Source organism: Felis catus, chromosome A1 (genome assembly GCF_018350175.1).
Source record: "Felis catus isolate Fca126 chromosome A1, F.catus_Fca126_mat1.0, whole genome shotgun sequence".
NCBI lineage: Eukaryota > Metazoa > Chordata > Mammalia > Carnivora > Felidae > Felis > Felis catus.
This window is the reverse complement of record NC_058368.1, coordinates 67,235,764-67,242,742: the sequence shown is the minus strand read 5'-3', so window position 1 is coordinate 67,242,742 and position 6,979 is coordinate 67,235,764. Positions and strand designations below refer to the sequence as shown.

Sequence of the window (6,979 nt, the reverse complement as noted above, 5' to 3'; positions counted from 1 at the left end):
CCACCCAAGTCCCCAGCGATGAACATTTCTCTCCTGCGCGGCAGCAATAGTGGCCACAGGAGCCCTGCATTCATTACTTGTGTTTCTCAAATGGCAGGCGATTTGGCCCTGTGGGGACATCTGGCAAAGTCTGGACACATTTTTGGTTGTCACAACTTTGAGGGGAAGGGTACTACTGGCACCCAGTGAGTAGAGGTCAGAGATGCTGCTAAACATTCTGCAACATACAGGACAAGACCCCCACCAAAAAGAATTACCTAGTCCAAAATGTAAATAGGGCTGAGGTTGAGAAAACCTATTTCTAGCCCCTTGCAATACCTCACATATATACCCACGCTCGCTCTTTCTTCTCTTCTTTCTTTCTTTCTTTCTTTCTTTCTTTCTTCTTTCTTTCTTTCTTTTTCAGATTAAACTCTACCCCAGTGTAGGGCTCCACCTCATGACTCTGAGATCAAGAGTCACATGCTGTACTGACTAAGCCAGCCAGATACCTGACCATGCTTTTTTTCTTGAAAAAGCAAATCAGGTCATGCTTAAAAATTCTCAGTGCCTTCCCATTATTCTTAATACGAAGATTAAAAAAGAAAATTCTTAGCTCCTTGAATTGCTGATCTGGCACCCACTTGCCCTCTTTTCTTGTATCCTGTTCAGTAACCAAACTGATTTTATCCCCACCCACCGCTGTTTTTTTTTTTCTAGAAAGCACCATTGGCTCAGTGGTGATCATGTGACATTCGGCATCACGTAGTACGTGGATTGCAAGACGTCACTCATTTATCAAGTTAAAATTTGTTAGAAACGTTACTCGTCTTGCAGAACACTTGCAGAGCAAGTTACTTGCAGTCCAAGGTTTCACTGTACTTCCTCCTACCTCAAGGGTCTCGTACATGTTCTTCCCTCCCTCCTATGAACCAATCCCCTACTTTTACCTACTTAATACATTCTTGTAATCCTTTAGAAGACCTCAGCTCAAAGGTTACTGCATCAGAGAACCCGTCTCTGAGCACCATGCTGTGAAGTAGCCCGAGATGAAAGTCCACAGGGTGAGAGAAACCTGGCCATTCCATCTCTTCCAGCCATCCTGGTTCAGGCTACAATGTAAGGGGTGCCATCTTGGCCTCTGGCCATCTGCAGGTGTATGGGTGAGCCCAAGTGAAGCCAGCAACAAAACTGCCTAATCAACCCTGACAATTGTACTAAACAAAACAAACAAACAAAACCAACGAGTAACCATTATTTTAAAACACAGATGTCTTGGGGCGCCTGGGTGGCGCAGTCGGTTAAGCGTCCGACTTCAGCCAGGTCATGATCTCGCGGTCCGTGAGTTCGAGCCCCGCGTCGGGCTCTGGGCTGATGGCTCAGAGCCTGGAGCCTGTTTCCGATTCTGTGTCTCCGTCTCTCTGTGCCCCTCCCCCGTTCATGCTCTGTCTCTCTCTGTCCCAAAAATAAATAAACGTTGAAAAAAAAAATTAAAAAAAAAACACAGATGTCTTGGGGTGATTTGTTATGTAGTAATAGATAACTGAGTCATTCCTACAAAAATTCTTGAGTTGTACACTAAAGAGAGCTCCCTGATAATATGTGGAATTTTCCCTTCACCTCCGTGCTCTGTCACCCTTCACGGAACTGTTGGTCCACACTGGAGTTTCTGAGTCATGGTCCACTTGAAAGATTGATACTCTGTTCCCAGCAGGTCAGTGAGTAGAGGGGGGAGATTGTTTCTCCCTTCCCATTTCACCATCTTGTGCTCTTAGCCTCCCTAAAACTGCAACACTACACTGGGAGGGGACCTTCTAATTCTGTTAACTCAAAAGTTAGAACAAGTTCAAGAGTATTTCAGTGCAGGAGAGGAACGGCTAAAGTTTTTCACCACTTGTCTTTCCCCAAAACTATAAAATGGAAATTATTTAATCCAGCCATTCACCAAAGGTCCCTTGGTGGTAACTTCCAGTGCCAACACTGTTCTCCTTACTCTTGAGTTTTGTTGAGGGCCCTTCTTCAGTTCTCTTCATGTGACTCTCTACCCATCTCCTTCGGGAAACCATCCTCATAGAGACACCTCATCGTCACCTAAATAGATTTACCCTCCCCTAGCTAGTAGTGCAAGTATTAAGTCTAAACCACTCAGTCTTAGGGTGGTGGGACATTTTTTCAGGCCACAGGTCAGTGGCATAGGGGTGTCTGAGAGAGAAAATGCTCTGATGTCATTGGCTTTTGGGTCTAGTGTGGGTATCGGTATCCATCCAGGATGATGGATTTCCTTCAAGAATCCCACCTCTGAGAGGTTTGTGAGTGTCTGTTTCTTTAACTCTTTGATTTGAAAGAACGAGTTGGTCTATAAAACTCACCTAGCTTTTATCAGGAGGTGAGGCACAAATTTCTGAGGGGAGACATCACCTCTCAACGAAACAATGCAGACTACACTCATATTTAAGAAACAAATAATTTCCTTAACTAACCGGTGCTTCTCCCTTATAGCTAGGTCTCTAGGAAATAGCACACCTTATTGCTGGGCGAAGAGGGTTCGATTTCTTCCTGTTCCACCACAGCATGGCCTGCTAGGCTATTAAAGGGACACTTTACCTTTAATGATTATTACCTTTGTTACCCTGAAGGCAATCCTCATGAAGAGAAGCAAACTAATTCCTTTTCTTATCCCAGAAGGTCTCATATAGGGAAGGTGTTGATATAATATTTTTTGTTTTTAGTTAGTTAGTTAGTTTCCTGAAATGAGTGATAATCCACGTGTCCTTCTTTTGAGGAAGAAGATTGGATATTAGTTAAATGGAGGGGACAGAGCCTAGATATTAGGGTGCATAGAGAACCAGGGGGCTTCTAGGTGATGGGCTAAGATGGCATCATCAACAAGGCAACAGTGTCTCTGTGTTTATAACGTGGAGGATGAAGAACAGAGGTGATAGATTCTAACCTAAGTGTAAATCAGATTATCTGGATTTAAGAAGAGCTCATTTATCTTCTAAAGAGCATTTATTATCTAAAGAGCTATCTTTATCTGTTGCTGTTCCTTAAATGTTACCAAAGTCTTATTTTCAGCTTTCCAGGGCAGATGCTTTTTGGGGAGTCTGGGTGGCTCAGTCAGTTAACTCAGTCGTCTGACTCTTGGCTCTCAGCTCAGGTCACAATCTCATGTCTCGTGAGTCCGAGCCCCGCATTGGGCTCTGTACTGACAGTATGGATCCTGCTTGGGATTCTCTCTCTCTCTCTCTCTCTCTCTCTCTCTCTCTCTCTCTCTCTCTCCCCTGTCCCTGCTCTCTCTCTCTCTCTCAAAATAAATAGGTACAAATAAATAAATGAATAAATAAATAAAATTTACTTTGTTTTTTAAATCGACTCTGCTATGGATTTCAAAGGAAGGATGTAACTGGGTCTTCATCCACTCCCCAGGTGGACAATTTATGCTTCATCTTCTTCTATCTCGCTCTCTTCTCCTGGCTAACAGACCCCTGTAAGCCTTCTGCCCCGCCCTTGCTGATTTTTCTAGACCCAAGCTGGAAATGACTTACTCATAACACACGCTGATGGCACGGGATTCTCCTTGGCCAAGCTGGCAGCTCACTGGCTCATATCAGGAGGCGAGGCACGAGCCACACTCAGATGGGTTCTACCCCCTCACTCTCCCCTCTCCCTGGAGGTGTGGAGGTGGTGACAGTTGGTGACAGGGATCTCCAACTCTCTGCCTCTAGTTCCCAAGCGTTTGCTCTGGGTTTTAATCTCTCCATGGAGGAACACTTGATTGGCTGTTCTTGCAAACTACACTGCTCATGCCAGCACCGGTGCCCTTCAAACTCAAAACTCAAGAATTCCATTCTCTTGTTCCTTTTTGCACTTGGTGTGGCCTTCTATTTCTTCCATGCCAAGCGGTGAAGGAGGAAGAGCAACGTGATACCAAGGGCATTATGGGGACACAGAGATGACATCGTGCTATTGTGTGAAGGCGCCTTTCCTTCCAGTAATACAGGGAAGTTCCCAACACTGGCCGTTCCCATCGGTGCTCAAGAAGACAAGAGAGATTAGACAGATGAGCGTGTGACCACAAGATCAGACAACAGGCCCGGAGAACCTCAGAAGCTGTTCAAGGAAGCAGAAGATCCCATCAGAAACTGTTGAAGGGGAAGAGGAATCCTCTGATAAAACAACACGCACATAATAGGGAAGTGGTAAGAAGCTGTCTCACAGGGTTTAGCCCACAAAGGGCTTTAACATCCACCTTGGCCCGGTGTGAGCTGGTAGGCACAATATGGACGTCAGCCGTTGTGTCCCGGCAGGCTGCAAGCCGAGGAAACAAACAAAAACAGAAGCTATTCTGGAGTTTTCCTCTCCCACCTAGCAGCAAAAGTGGCAAAGCTGTGAATTGCCATGGAAACCTAAATCAGCTTTACACAAATGCTGGCCCCTGGCCTGATTTTGGAGATCAAGTAAACAAAGGTTTTCTTTATCAGATAAAGTTCCCAGATTCCTGTGCTAATAAGTACTATTCATCTTAAGAAAGAGACTGATAACTACAGAGACCAAAGTTTTTATTTAATATATTCTAAACAAAATAAGACATCCTCGTAGCAAGAGGAAAACGTTAATAGCCACTGTTTTAATTTTGGACAGTTTTTAAAATCTCATTTGAAATAATGATTAAAGATAGATAAAATGCCGCCTACCCCATATGGCCCATGAACCGGCAGCTTTAACATCACTTGGGAGAGGATGAGAAATGCTGATTCTCAGGCCCCAACCCAGACCTACTAAATCAGAATTAACATTTTAACAAGAGTCCCAGGTGATTTGTGTAAACATGAAAAGTTTGCAAGGCACGGATCTATGCCACTTTAAAATTATTATAGAAAATAAAGGCGCATATTTGTTCGCGACGACAGATTGGAGTCTTTAGAACAATGTGATTAATATGTCAAGATAAGATTTATTTCATAGAAGATGCAGGTTGCTTGTAACTATGACAAAATGATTCCCCTAAAATCTTGCCTAACTCAGATGTTCAAGATAAACATTTGCTTTGAGTTCAGAATCATTGATGTGCTGGAAAAATTAGCAAAACCAAGTTGAAGACGATGTTAGCCTTACTCTGTGTGAGGGCTGGACGCACTCAAACAAAGCAAAACGTCTCATGGCCACTGTCTGCGCCACTCACTTTCACGTGTCGTTGCCCACGGGAGGACTTAGCTGTCACCACAAGGTCAAAACAAAGACCAAAGACAGTCCATAAACACCAGGTCAGCACACTCTGCATGCTAGTGGGCAATGCTCTCTTTTTATGCAGCTGTCTTAAGTCCGAACCCACCCAGCACGGCCCACTTAAACTAAGTCTTTGAACACCTTCCACGGAAGCGATCGTCAGTGGTTGATACAGAGAACATGGAGGTAGTCGTGTTTAGACATTATGCGGACGTTTGTTTTGAGCGGAAATCTGGTTTGGAAATTACTCATCCTGGTGAATGAATTAGATTTTGAACCCAATTCCGTTGTCACAGTGGAAAGAGGAGGAATCTGCAGACCCATGACCTTGCTCCTACAACATATGCTGGCATCCTTGTCCTTTAAGCCACAGTCCATCCCATAATCATCTCTAGGCACCTGCATGCTTTAAGATGCCCTAAGCCTGCTACCGGTTCATGTGGCTTTTCCACGTGGGTATTTCTTGGGGCGCCTGGGTGGCTCAGTCAGTTAAGCGTCCGACTTCAGTTCAGGTCATGATCTCACAGTTTGTGAGTTCGAGCCTTGCATCAGGCTCTGTGCTGACAGCGCCTGGAAAGAGGCTGGAGCCTCCTTTGAGTTCTGTATTTTCCTCTGTCTCTGGCCCTCTCCTGCTCTCTCTCTCTCTCTCTCTCTCTCTTTCTCTTTCTCTTTCTCTCTCTCTCAAAAGCAAATAAACATTCAAAAAAATTCCATACGGGTATTTCTTCACACCTGTCTGGTTGCCTCCTACTCTTATGAAGCTCAGTGAAGATTACCTAAGAATGGCTGGTCAAGACTGCAGGCCATAATACTTAGGTATGAGCGGCCGTGGTCAGTAGAGACCTCTATCCTGTTCTGTCAGTATGTTATCTTTAGTCTACGTACACTGTAACATGTTCCTCCATAGCATCCGAACACTGACAAATACACAGATTCATCACATCCCCGAATGACCTGTACGTAGGCCGGTGCGACCACATCCTTGCTGAGGACTCAGTGTGGCACCCGCAGCCTGGCTTTATTATGAAATGGGAAAAGCTGGTCTCTGGCCACTGTGGGACCCTCTCTTTCAGTATGGAATCTCCTCATCTTGCCTTCGAAGAGAGATCCCCTGAGGCCACCACAGAGAGAGAGTGAGAGTGAGAGAGGCATTACAAACCACAGAGAAGAAGTTGTCTTGCTCACTGTACACAGGTTACTCTTTCCTTTGCAGGATTTAAAACAAAACTGCCTTGAAAGCAGAGTGGAAGCTTCTGAGTTCAGCTCTGTGTTATCCAAGCAAGAAAGTTAAAGTTCGGGGCGCCTAGGTGGCTCAGTCGGTTGAGCGTCCGACTTCAGCTCGGGTCATGATCTCACAGTCTGTGAGTTCGAGCCCGCGTCGGGCTCTGTGCTGACAGCTCAGAGCCCGGGGCCTGTTTCAGATTCTGTGTCTCCCTCTCTCTCTGCCCCTCCCCAGTTCATGCTCTGCCTCTCTCGGTCTCAAAAATAAATAAACGTTAAAAAAAAATTAAAAAAAAAAAAAAAAGAAAGTTAAAGTTCAAACTGAGGATTTCCTGGACAATTAAGCGGTAAAATAGCATCACTGAAGTGAAGTTCTCTACTTGCACATCCCAGTTCTGCACGGTCTTTTCACGTTGCAGTCTGACCTAGCCCCCCTCAGAAAGGGACTGGTGATCGGGATCAGGTTCAGAGTTACCACAGAATCTAACCACTAACTTAAGGGGGAAAAAACATGAAAGGCTTTTGAATAGTTCACAAAATGTTGAGAAGGGGG

The 6,979-nt window shown here is 44.9% G+C and overlaps 1 long non-coding RNA gene across 4 annotated transcripts in view; it reads left to right on the top strand.

The window, feature by feature from the left end:
- Nucleotides 1-6,583, top strand: part of LOC123384700 — a 111,438-nt gene extending 104,855 nt beyond the window's left edge. For all 4 annotated transcript variants that reach the window (XR_006596156.1, XR_006596153.1, XR_006596154.1 and 1 more), the window contains one exon: nt 6,419-6,583. This is a non-coding gene — a long non-coding RNA (uncharacterized LOC123384700). The remainder of the gene's footprint in view (nt 1-6,418) is intronic.
- Nucleotides 6,584-6,979: the final 396 nt, after the last annotated feature.